At 33.8% G+C, this 14401-nt stretch overlaps 1 protein-coding gene across 2 annotated transcripts in view; it reads right to left on the reverse strand.

Moving 5' to 3' along the window:
- NOVA1 (NOVA alternative splicing regulator 1) overlaps positions 1–14401 on the reverse strand; it is a 141671-nt gene that overhangs the window by 1035 nt on the left and 126235 nt on the right. The gene's annotated exons all lie outside the window — the stretch shown is intronic.

Genomic DNA, 14401 nt, shown 5'->3' on the forward strand with positions numbered 1-14401 from the left:
ACTTCTGTTTTGTGCACAAACACTATAATATTTTTGCTACCCTATAAAAGGAAGGAAAAGAATGAAGCAAGTTAGTTACCATGTTTTTAAAAGAAAAGGTTAAAAAAATTAAAAAGAAATACAGCTCATCATGCTTTTTTAATGCTCTGCATGTTTCAAATGTAAAATATGAAGAATTAAAGGTAAAATAACAGGAAAATCATTTTTATCATTTTCCTACAGAAATATTGCTTTCAGCATAGTACAGTTCAGAACAAAAGATTAAGCAAATGCAGCTATTATATTCATATGGAAAGATTATCCTAGATTGTATCAAACTGAGTATTTTTATATTATTCCTCCCCTTCCAGGCTAACATAGTAAAACAACTTTTTTGACAAAATTTGTCTGAAATTCTTTACCTTCCTTTAAAACATCTATAGGAGCAATAATTAAATAAAAAAATAAAAACAAAAATTAAAAAAAAAATAAAGAAAGAAACAGAACAAACCAAAACCAAAACAAACAAAAAAACCACAACCAATATATTTGGCTAAACCATGGACAGATGAAATAGCTGGTCTTGAACAGGACACGCTCTTGATTCTTTAACCTGTGACCCACATCACTGTATGGAAATTCATTATCTGATACAGTCTATTACTATTGTTCAGCCTGTAGAAATGAAATTCAGCAGGAAAGAGTATCTAAGAGCTGAGATTTTGAGAGAATAGAACATGGTATTTGTACATCTAAAACGTTTACCAAATGGCTTCAAACAAAGGTTATTTACCTATAAATCCTTCCTTTCCTTCTGTTTAAACAAGTTTCAAGCTGACTCAACATAATTAATGTAAAAAAATGTATTGACTTACTGCTATGTGTGAAAAATGATGCCCAGGATAAAAATTCAATATTTACACATATTTTTCATAGCTTTTATTTTTGATATACATTTTACAAATATGTCCTAAAGTTTTAATGTACTGTCTATTTTAGGACATTGAATAAGTATGATGTTTTAATTTACGAAAGTTTTGGTTTCAGTAGCTTTTGTATTTTTTTTTGAGTAGCTTTGTATTTTTTCAGCTATGCATTCATTCCAATTTTGTGGAATATGTGTAGGGGCAACACTTTTCAGTACTTTCACCAAAATTTTATCTAAAGTCTTAGCAACAAATCGATATAAAATACAATTAAATGTTATTAGTAACATTCTCTTTTTACTGCTTCATTATAAAGTCAAACTAATTGCAAATAAAATATATGCCCTACAAACACAATTTAAGGCTAGAAAAAGCTTAGATATTTCCAATGGTTATATTAGCATGGAAATCCTATCTTTGAGAATTCAGCATACTAGAAACTTGAAAAACATTTATATTTTCCACTTACAAAGTATGTACATTAAAAATAATAATATACCATATTTTATTTTGCACTGAATTGTTTTAAACTATATACATGATTTTTAATTTCTTCAGAATTTCATTGACATCAAAACAGAAGATGTTCTATAGAATAAATAAAAAAATTATCAGGTGCTGAATTATTGTAAAGGTCATGTGAAAGTCAGGTGTTGAAAAAAAATTAGTCCACCCATATATTAAATAATCCAATAAAAACAAACATCACTTAATACATAATTATACTTAAATACATAATGAAATGTTTTATATATATTTGTAGGCAGACTTAGTTCTAAGTCAGGCCACCTCCTAGTAATTTTAAATGTACTTGAAGGTATTTGGTAATTTTAAGGTAACCTTTTTTACTATTCCTATAATAAAAATAAACAACTCCTAGTTTTGATTGGCTATTTCAGTTCTAGGTCCAACATACATTAACTAATTGCTAAATAGAAGAATTTTCCAGATTTTTGCAGTTTTGGGGGGCCGGGTTGTTCGTTTTAGGTTTTGGGTTCTTCTGGAGTTTTGCTTGTTTGTTAATACTCCAAAAATACAGCACTGCATAGCTTTCATTATAATGGTTTTGTGCTGTATATTATAGAAAACATTTACTTGCACCACTGGTTTAGGACACACTAACAGGTTCTGTGGAAGATTTCAATAAGCAATGTGTCTAAGTTCTCATCAAGTCAGATGCAAGTTCTTATGTAAATTCAAGTGAAAAACCTAAAAACATAAGAAGGTACGAAAATACACTCTCCTAACCATTCATGTGATTTCAGAAGTAAATAGGATATTTATCACCAGGGCAGTATTGCTGCACCTGTAATATAATTACACATGCAACATATGTAAATCCAGGTTACTGTCATATAGCTGGGATTAATCTAAAGGATGGGTATAGTAATATAAAGCAGTGGCTTAATTCAGCCACAAAATTTAAAAGGAACTCCTCTCTAAGCAACAAGAATGATGTTCCCAACAAGAAACTGGTAATTTTCTCACTTGACACACAGAAGTTCAGTAGGTTCACCACTAACAGCTCCAGTTATTCAGCCAATTTATCTTTCTAATCAGAGGAGAGGTACAGAATGATCTCCTTCTCCTTACTCATCCACTCCCTCCTTGTCCAGACATGTTTTTGTATTTAGCGTTACAAACCATATACAAATTATGATGCATTTTGAAAAAAAACCAAAAACTTTAATGTGCTGGATTAATATATGTTTGTCTGCTTCAGAAATAAATACAGATACCCTTTTCTAAACATCTGATTTAGAAACAGACAATTGTTTCTTTCATTGGCAACTCTCTTAAACCATACCAGTTTTTGGAATATACCAATAATACCTCTTCAAATACAACCTCTGCCACGATGAATATTTCACATATTTAGATACAGGACATATTTTTTTTTAAAAAAAATATATGTACTAAATATTTAGACAGCATGGCTCTATTTTATATTAGGGCAAAAACATTACATTCCAGTGAAAATTCAGTTTGCACAAAACATAAATGCATCTGTACTCACTCTGCTTAACACATAAGCAGCCCTGCTCTTCTTGAAATGAAGAACAACATTTGTATTGTTTTGAGATATTCAGCTGTGACATTCTTAAATTTGTGACAGCTAACTGAAAAATTTACTTTAAAAATTTTTAAAAGCAAAACATATTTAGGATTTTTTTAAAATTTATGAATATTGATCTTGCTACCACTTTGTAATTCTCCATCTATTTATTTTATTCACTAGATCTTTCCCTTGTTTATATATTGGAATATCAACTCTTTATGGCAAACAATGCTTGTATTGTACAATAACACAGTTTCCAGTATATTAGATAGATCACAGTGGTCTAGGTGCAAGCAGAAAATAAATATTGCAAATTTTTTTTTTCTGTTGAAACCTAAAATCCATATGGTCACTAAGTTAAAAGGTATAAAATGATACAAAAAAAAATCAGAAATTGAAAAATCAAGTATTTTCTATTTGGTTTTATTACCTGCATGACTACCATGTTTAAAAAAAAAAAAAAAAAGAAAAAAGTATTAACTCCTTGTTTGTCAGGGAAATTGGACAGTGCAATTATTTTCCTTTTACAGATAACAGGTTCAGAAACTGACTTGGATGCAGAAGTAAGAAACCTAACTGTTACCCAAAATAAGTGCTCTGAGCTATCCAATAATGGTATCTTTCAATATGCAGGAAAATTGGGTTTTCAGGTTTGTGTGTATGCTCCTGGCTACATCCAAATTTATCCTGCAAAAAGGAGAGTGAGTGTCTAAAGCAATTATGAACATACACTTGCATATGCATAAGCATACATGTGTAATTCATTTTATTCAAATGCTACAGGAAGAAAAAAAAGGTAAGTCACTCAACCTGTATTTCATGTCAGATTTTATAAAAATTAAGGACTGCAATTATGACATTTGCTTACTTACAAAGCAAATGAATTACTACCACAGGCATCACTCTCATCCTATTTGCATTAGTATAAGCAAGTTCAAAATCAGGCTCAAAAAGTGTAACACTTCTTCCCCCCAAAGTCATCCAAGCATAACAAATATAATAGAAACAAAGTCAGTTCTCTGTGTACATTTTCACTGAAATATGACTGTGTCTTTAAAAGCCTTGACAAAAGTCAAAGAAACCTGGGGCATAAGAAGGGCTCAAACCAGAGAGCATTTTGCTGCCCTCAGGTCCCAATGAAATCTGTAGAGGTTTGGTGCAACTCTGCCCTTAAGAGGAAGAGAACTGGTACTTAAGGGATCTCAACCACTGTGTCCAGAGACACAATTCAAACTGCTTTTAACTTCTGCCACATGAGTAGCTCACGTAAATCCTAGACTCCTAAACCCTGTATCAGCTAATTCCCTAAACTTTTTCCATTTACTGACAACCCACTTGCATAAGCCCATGCTGCATTCATATATCATGTAGGAATTGCCTAAAAGTCCTCTGATTTACCAAACTCAAAGCCCTGGCTCAGTTAATTGAGCAGAATAGCACCTACTGTGGTATGCCAGATGTTTGGTGATTATGCTCTGCCACCTCTCATCCTCCCCAGTGCTGCACAGAGATAATCTGCACTGAGCACCTATGAATGCGTATGAATACATGCTAAATATTTTCATGGGAAGAAGAACCATGACCAAATCTGCACTACTACCCATGGCCTGTATTTTCAATTCTCATTCCCACTCCTCTCGTGTAAAGGCCTTCAACTACCCATAGCAAAATTCCCACCCTATCACTTTTCTACTGCTTTACTTCTTTGCCCTTTCTCTCTGACAATATTTGGTGTGGTTATATTATCACTTCTCACAGTCTCTAGAATTGGGGGGATGGCAATCACAAACTCACACTACATGTGACACCCAGCTAATACAAAGTCTACACTGATAAATGTAGAGGAAGGATGAAATGCAGGCTAGACAGCAAGAATTAGCATATGGCCGTTGCACCAGTTAGAGTAACTGTGTGTTAAGAAGTTTGAAAAACATGATTTTAGGTTTCAAGTTTCATACGGCAGCACGACACATGCCAGCACTACATTACACCAGAAGAGAAATATTACTGATTATACAAAATAGCAACAAAACTTGGAAAAAACAAACTCAACAATTCAACAGGGGAAATATTTAAATGCATCAGCCTCTGTTTATTCCACCTCACAGAAGTGTGTCTAAGAGATTACACAGAGATTAACAAACCAAGGATCTTTTTCATCTATTATTCAGGTTTCCTTTCTCCTCTTTTATTCTCAACAGTGTAATTATAACTCATTCCATGAATTTTCTGTAACAGTTATTCTTTTTCCTTCTTTCACATCTTTCAACAATTACTTGTCTAATGTCAGTTTATTTTTTTCTTAACAGAAAAACACTTTACAGAAAAGATTTCATCTAATCTAACAAATTCATCCTAATTTGTCACAATTCTACATTTTAGTCTCTAAAGCAAATTACTGCATTTCCTTAAAACTGTAAATTGCTGCATTCTATTTCGTTTTTTTTTCTGTCTTCTTGCTCATCAATTGTTTTCAACTCTTTATAACTCCCTCTGGCCTCTGGATTCCATTTATGAAAATTTCATGCTATTTTAGCTGCTCATATGACTACAGGCTTGGACTTGGTGAGGTGTTCTGAACACCTCACCAAATCCTGTGGAGGGCAGTCAGTGAAGAGTAAGATCACCTAGGATTTTTTTTGTGTGGGAGGATAAACACACTGCTACACTAGGCTTGTGAGTAGTCCCATACCATCAATCCTAAACTGAAGAGGCACTATAACAAAAATCTGTGAGAAAAATTGGGATCAACTACAGATGTGACAGAAGTTCTACTGAAATCAAGCAGAAAGATAACTAAGTTCATTACAGGCAAGGTGATGGCTGCATGCACTTGGAATTCATAGCCACACTGTTGTATCAGGCAACTCCTGGAAAGCCCCTGGCTGCACAGCTACTGAGAACCACAAGTTCAAGGCAGCACAAGCTACTGAAAGGTCATGAGTCACCCCAGCTATACAGCAGGCAGTCATGCTGGGCTGCTCTGGACAGATGTTTGCTCGTGTCAGACCCGGGCTCAGCTTCCAACAGTAGCCTCACACAGCAAATCTCTATTTATTGCACATACATAGTCTCAAGGAAGCTACTGGAATTTCTCTCAATATTTTCAGTATCTCTGGATTGGATTAATGCATATGCTGAAACATGAATTTACTTTTTCAGAGGTGTCCTGAACAAATTCCTGTTTGCTCAGTTCCAGATTACACATTTTGGCTTCAGAGAAAATTCTTAGAAGGAACAGAGACTTTAATTTTTAGAGACATTTACAAGAAATAGGCACATATCCATACAAAGCGAAGCAGTTATTTGTAAATTCAGCTAGATCATCATGTAAATAAAGCTAGACCATAAATTGTCATCCTCCCTGACTATGTTTAAATTCTGTAAATATCATTCCAATTTAGTTTCTCTCCTACAAAAGAATGTCTACAACTGAAATACTGTGTGAGCAAGTGCAATGGATTACGGGAAGAGATTAGCTGCTACTATTTTACTCAACATAATGCACTTTTTCTTTTTCTAGCCATGTTTGTATTAATAAGATTTTCTTCTCATCACAAGCAGTACATATACTTGCAGCATTCTCTTCATAAATGTTGTCTGCAATTATTCCAAGATGAATATAATTCTGATACTTTTTTGATACGCTATGTTGCCTCTGTGATATTTCTGATCTCTTAATTACAGTTTCTTTCAAGAAAATTCAAGGTTAACTTAATCCATTGAAAATATATTGCAACTCTAGAGTTTTGTCTCAAATCACAGTAGACTATTACAAATATAATAAATTTACAGAGCAAATAGATATTCTAAGATGTTTGGTTTTGTCTGCTGGTATACTGCAGGAGGATTTTGGTCTGATACTGCCTCTACTGTTTATCACAAGTGTTTATTTTTCTCCAGTTCTCAGACCTCCTCTCTCAGCTGAGGTTGCATTTATAATTTAATTTTAGTCACAAAAAACTATCATGCAAGAGGAACTTAACCTCAACTTAAATACCAGGGGAAAATTTACATCTGAAATCATAAGGCTTAGAAAGTCAGAACTAAGCAGGAGAAATATTTACTAGAGATAAGACTGCGTAAGGATGTTTTGCACAAACTGCTCTTTTGGCTTAAATCAATACCATTTTTCAATTAGCATTTGATATTAAACCTTGACTCTTTGAGGCACTTAAAAAAGTCACTCCCACTTCTTTTAGTACCTACCTAATTACAATTCTGCCCACTTTTAAGTATGAACATTAAGATTTTTCTTTCATGCTTTTAACTAAAGATGTAATTTGGAATGCAAATTTCTCACAGCAAGGAACTAGCAAATCATGTTTAAAGGAACAAGAAAAATATTTCCTGGTGCCTGCTTTAGTTACCCTTCTGTCACCAGCATGTGTAGGCTCTAACTCATAAATTGAAATGCTTCTTCTCTCAAAAGCAGAATCTGTGCACAGCCAAGTTGTGTACACAGAAAGAATGATTGCTAAAAAAAATATTAGTTATACAGGTGGCTGATTTTATAAGATGATCTAGACCTGAAGCAAGCATTATTAAAATTTTACACTCACATATGCACACATAAAAATCTGAGTAGTTTTATAAGTATCCCTCAAGAAAACATGATTCAAAATTGTGGGAATGGAATAAACTAACTCCTCCATGAATTCTCTATGATACATTGTTTTAATAACATAGAGTAGAAACTTAACTTTTCTAATTTTTTTCTCAGTAGCATAAAACCAACATTCCATATTTAATGCATTAAAGTTTCATGAGCTTGAAATTACATTTGCAAAGAAGTGTAATGTATTTTGAGAAGCTTCATTTATACTTTTCACTTTTTTATAATTAAAAAAAGGGAAAATGAGCTGGTTGCATACTAAATTACACAAAGAGAAAAAATTAATAGATTCTCACTCAGTTGCACAGAATGCAGTATACATGGAAAATTAGACACCCATATTGGCTGTGCTGTTGTTCAGATTAAAGATTTTAAAAAAGACAGAAAGTATGATCACTAACAACTCTGTCCAGTATTGTCTAAAACCTTCAGTGATGGCAGAATGTTAACCCTATTCTATATTTAAAATCACCACAGTTTCCCCTCTCCCTATCTAGAATTTCCCTTTTTTTTCCCTCTTACATTATTTGTTACATGGTGTTCTAGGAACACCTGCCAACACTCCACAGTCAAGGATGGGTTTCAAAAATGCATTAATATTTACAGAACTATTAAGTATAGCAATTTGGGATACTTTTAACTGGAAGAAACCATATAATGCAATTTCATTACTGGAATAACTGAAAAAAACACTTCTCAAAATAATTGACATTAAAATGTAGATAATGTATATTATTTTAAAACCAAATACATGTCACTGATGGTATCACTAAAACTCCCACTGTTTTGCATTATAGAGGATCTAACTTATGAACTCAAAAAAAAACACTTCAGTTTCAAAAGTTAATTTATCTTCATGACAGACAGAGATGCAAAGTGGCTGCATCCCCCTTTTTTTATACTATCCCAGTAACAGATCTGTAGATGTTACTTTGGCTCCTCATAGATATTAACTCATTGTCCAAAGAAGCACTGTAGTGGTTGTTTTCCTGATAAAGCTTCAGAAGGTAAAGACAAAAATGAATAGCACATTTCTGCATTCCTCAAGAGAATCCCTAAAAGACTGCATGCATGAACTTTACAGATACTCTCCAGTAGCAGATTAGCCATAAACTTGCCCTGAATGACATGCTGTATTTTAACTAGAAAACTGCCACTTGAGGAGAAGCAATCATTGGAAGGAATCCTATGGCTTACATACAAGACATTTGCTAGGATGTTAATAACAAATCTTGGACAGCCTAAAAGAGCAGGCAGCTAGGAACCAATTTTCCATTGACTTCCAGGAGACTGATGCTTCCTTTTTTTTTTTTTTTTTTTGTAATGGCCATGGACCTGCAAGTCTTAGAGAAAACTAACAGTATTTTTAAATAACCTTTAGACTGGAGTGCAAGTTTTCAAGATGAAGATACACTGTTAACATTACAAAGCACCACAGCTATCAGAGGTGCAGTTTTCAGCACAACCTTGGATGAATATGGCTAGAATACACCATTACGTTCCTTTAAAGAATCAATGCAGAAGATTATATGCATTAGCTATGTCACTTAATTAAATTCAGAGGAAAGGACAGCCAACAGAAATGTGCTAAGGGACTTGCCATTTCTCTGTCAATGCCACTTTTCATTGAAATTGACTAAAAACTTGAAATCTTGGGAAAACTAAACCTTGGATAATAGAAATACATTGAGACTGTTATGTTTTGACCTTGCTGGCCAGATCATATTATTTTAATAGCATGCTAAACTTTTTCTAAATTAATTTAACATTTAAATCCAAATATGAAATCATGTTTCACATTACTGGTTAGAATACTGAAAATCAGTCTGCGGAAACCACATTTTAAAATTAATTTATCTATAGGTCTGAAAGGATAAAAGAAGGCAAAGAGTTTTATTTTGCTTGCAGAGGATCTTTGCCACATCTGATTTCTGCAAGACATGTAGCACAATAGTTCAGGAATCATTTGGCAATTCAGAACAAAATTTTATCAACTATATACCGTCTGCAGGACAGCTCTCTTTTAAAATACATGGAATTAAGATGAATCAGCAGAACCATTTAAATTCTGTGGCATGGAAAATAAGGATTTATAATGACCATTAAAAAGGGACATTTCTTTCTTGCTCAAAGCTATTCGAAATCTCTTTGTGGGAGGCCAAAAGAGAGAGCTTGATCATCAGCAGGAGGAATTTTATAGTTACTCATATCAACAGGTTTGCAATTCCCAAAGGAAGTGGGTAAAATGCTCAGAAAATGTCATTAGTCCCTTTCTTAAAATACACTATTTCCATACTTAATATTTCCATGCTCACAAATAGTCCCCAATTTTGCTATCACAGTTATCATATGCTGATATTTTTAAAACTGAAGTTTTAAGTGAGAATCGTTGTGATTGAAAGAATGGTAGATATTGAAAGAAGGAGGTAAAAGAAAGTGTAACTAGCTGAATGTGTTTTGTCTAAACTAACACTTTTGAGTTTTCGTGACCATAAAATAAAATAATGATACTAAACCCTGACATCCCCTCCTACACTATCAAAATTCTAGGGTAATTATTCTGTTTTCCATGAAAAGGAAGGGGAGACACGCATGAAATTTAAAGCCTTGTAGTAACCCTATTAATGTCTCAGGTCCATGAAAATAATATCATATTTATTCTTGTTTTCCTCTCCAGACAGTTCTGTATAGCTTCATGGTGTTTTTCAGTATTAAAAAAAAAAAAAAAGGAACAATGGTACAAAGCTAACGACCAAATGTTTTCCTAAAAAGTATAAAAATACAACTTTTCTTACGAGTTTTTTTTCTGAAAACATCCGTTTTGCTTTAGATATAAACACATGGTAAGATGGCAGATCCAAATAGCTTTTAAAAGGAGGAATATTTCAAACATGCTAACTAAACACAATTAAAATAACCCAAAAGACCTTCTCACCATTCCCACAGACATATGATTTAATAGAAAAACTTACAGAAAAGTGAATATACAAAGCAAGCTCAAACCCATCTGAATATATATTACTACTATGGATACTTTTAGATGCACACAAAGTACTTTATTATAAATATATAGTGCTATATATGAATGCCTAATACTTGATTTACTTGTAAGTAGAAGCAGTCCTCTTGCACTGAGTATCTGGTGAAGAGCTTCAGCTTGTGTAGAGAGCACAGAAGCTACTTGTTCAGCAGTACCTCTTTAAATCATATTTTTGCAATTCAGCTGATTTTAAAAACAATAAGGAAAAAAAACCCCAAACGAGTTCATGCGAAAGAAATGCACGTATTTGTACTCTCTACACACACAATAAGCAGAGTCCCCACTTCCTCCCAGGTCCATCATGTCTTAGAATCACCCAGCTGCAATCATATAAAAAGTAAGTTCTGATTAATAAGCACAGAGCAAATGAAAGATGTCCTCATTTCAAAATCAAGGAGTAAAACCAGCACTCTTACAAAATTATTTCAAGGGATTCCCCAACCTTTCTTGGAAACAGATTTGTGCTTTTAACAATATTAAGCAATCTAAATAATATAACTTGGGTCTAAGAAGTATCTTTCACATCCAGTCTATACTTAGTTACTCAATTAGAGGTAAAAAAAGTCTGAACAGGGAATTCTTAATGGTGTACCTTGGGGTAACCTGGCACCAATTTTGCACATGCACTTCTACTCAGAGATCACAAAATTAGAGTAAAATGAAAGAGAAAATTTATATTATTATCAACCACTACGCATAAAATAAAAATGGTGGAAAAAAGACGATGGAGAGGGAAATCTGGCTTTTGCAAAATGCACCTGGTCTATCTAGATGAGCTAAAAATAAAAAGGTTAACAGCAACAAGGGTTTGGTTGCTTTGAATCCCTGGCTTTGCAATAGAAGACCAGCAGCAGAAGCTTGATCATTTACATCAAGTAAACCTTAACTAATGAAATACAATTTTGTATAGCAGGAACTACTCAATGAAGTTCTCAGGGACGCTCTCTCACAGCTGTCATTTGAAAATTGTTTTCAAATGAAACGGGGAGGGCAGTTAAACATTTATATAACCATGTCTCTCTAGATCATGAAAAATAGTAATTATTAGAAATTTTCATTAAAAAAAGGATATAGTTTCCTTAGTGTGGTTTTACTAATGGGTGGATGGAGAGGTGGCCACACACAAGTATTGTGCTCAGTTCTGGGCCTCTCAGTTGGAGAAAGAGCATGTCCAGGGAAGGGCAATGAAGCTAGTGAGTCCTATGGAGTCCTCTGGAGAGTGAGTCCTATGAGGAGCAGCTGAGGGAGCCCAGGGAAATGGAGGCTCAGGGGAGACCTTATTGCCCTCTACAGCTCCCTGGAAGGGCTGGAGTGAGGTGGGAGCGCAGCCTCTTCTCCCAGGCAGCTGGTGACAGGACAAGAGGTGACAGGCCTCAAGCTTTGCCAGGGGAAGTTCAGGCTGGACATGAGAAGGAATTTCTTGATGGAAGGGGTAATTGAACATTGGAATGGACAGTCCAGAGAGGTGGTGGAATCACCTTCCCTGGAGGTGTTCAGTAAATGAACTCAGTGGCACTCAGTGGCACTCAGTGTCAAGGTGTTACATCATAGGTTTGACTTGATGATCTCAGAAATATTTTCCAACCTAATTGATTTTGAGATTCTGTGATGTCTCCAAACTTAATAAGCAATGCTACAAGACTCCATAGCTCTCTAATGCTAATAAGAGTCTCATGACAATTCAATTCAAAAGCTTCCTCCCAGAGCCTGACATAATGTCTCTAAGAAGGATCAGAGAAGAGAATAAGGTACAATCTTAAAAAAAACCAAAAAAGATTAAAAGCTGTAGGTCACAGGAAATATACCATTACCTGCAACTAAGCTGTAGTTGGTTGACTTCGAATTTAACATTCACCCCAGCTGATTCATATGTTTAGTTTATAAATATATCTACTTCTTGGTTAACTCTTGTAAACTTGTAGTTGTGTGTTTAACCAAGATAGCCACAAGGAAGCCAGAAATAACTACTGCTCTGACAAAAAAAAAAAAAAAAACCAAAAAAAAACCAAACAAACAAAAAAAAAACCACTGGAGTAAGTAGAGACAAGACAGAAATTACCAATTATTTGAGTGAGCAGAAATAAAAAGTTTGATAGGTGATAACTTAGGTCAGTTATCAAAGCCAACTTAGCATACAAAAAAATCCCTACAATTACAAGAGACAAGGTGAAGGTACAATTGCATCCTCCTTGTTAAATGTGAAGATCCTGGATTTCGATCATACAGGTGTAGCTCAGTAGGAAAAGTGCACATATTTCTTGTTCAACCATGTATTTGCAAACCAGATGGTTTCCATACATCTGTGCTCTGGGTTATATTTCTCATACAATGGGAGACAAAATTCATTAAGGCAAACTATCTATAGACAAGCACTAGGATTAGGCAATATTTGAATTTAGATAACTTGCACCTATTATTAATTTTGCATAGATAATAAGCTCACACAAATGTTCATGTGGGAAAAAATTTATTCCTTATGCAAACTAAGGCTGTGGGGCACAAATATTGCTGCATTTAAACATTTATGTTACACGCTTTTATACCCATATAACAAATGTGTAATACTATGTGTGCATTAACAAGGAAAAATGCCTTGCACAGAGTAAATTTGAAGGCAGCATCTGAGTAAATTTCATTTAAATATCTCTTTAAAGACAAAATGAAAAATAATTTGCATCTAACCCTTGCTTTGATCTCAACTCCTATGTACACTACATACATATTCTTCAACAGCTGACAACTTATTTTTAGAGAAAAGGTACTGAAAATTATGAAAAGAAAAAAAAGAAAAAAATGAAAGAGCTGTCTCAAAAATGAGATGGAGGTGAGAAAATCAGTAGATTTACTGACCCTTTTTGATTTCACAATACATTTGTCCCATTCTTCTATTTAAGAAATATTCATTATGATCCTTGTTACAGTAAAGACTGTTTTTAGATAGAGTTCAATAAATGCATTATAAATTATTCCAATCTAAATTGAATTCAGATTTCAAAACATAACTTCCATCCTATCAAAGTTGCAGTCCCCTCCTTTTCTTACCCTGATTCACCTGTGGTCCTATTAATGTAAAGAAGGCATAACTTACAGTTTACTTTGAAATTGGAAGCAGTAAGTCAACCATCAGAGTACACACACACACACACATACACACACACACACACATTGTGTACAGCCAGTCAGTCTTTTCTGTGACTGCTAATGGAATGTGTATCATTTATTATCTAATTACTTATGACATAATTAAAGCAGAAACTTCTGTGAAACATCCTCTTAATTACTGGCACACAAGTGAAATATAACCTGTGAAATGTCTTTAATAAACAACTGTTATTTCCTTCTATTTCTGAAGCAATGTGATAACACTAGTTTTAGACTATATTTACAGTTGTTTTATTAAACATTTTAAACTTATTCTTACAAATAAATTTTCTGCAAGGAAGTGATTATCTTTTTACTTAATTTCTCTTTTTTCTGCATCACTTAATATACACGTGCACAGGCATGCAGATCTTAAGGTATTATATTTTGGTTCAGTACTTTTTACTATAGAATACCACTAACCATAGTCAAATCAATTTCATAAATCAGTTTAATTCCATAACTATAACACTTTAAAAGAGCCCACATGGAGACTGCACTTCAGTATCTCATGGGTAGGGGGCAGCTGTTAATTTATTATCACAATTACTACAATTACTATTAAGAGAATAAACTCACTGCATTTATAAGTCTTTTAAGTGGACAGTAAAGATAATCATAAAACGCTGAGAAGCACTGAG

This window comes from Cinclus cinclus, chromosome 6 (assembly GCF_963662255.1).
Source record: "Cinclus cinclus chromosome 6, bCinCin1.1, whole genome shotgun sequence".
Taxonomy (NCBI): domain Eukaryota; kingdom Metazoa; phylum Chordata; class Aves; order Passeriformes; family Cinclidae; genus Cinclus; species Cinclus cinclus.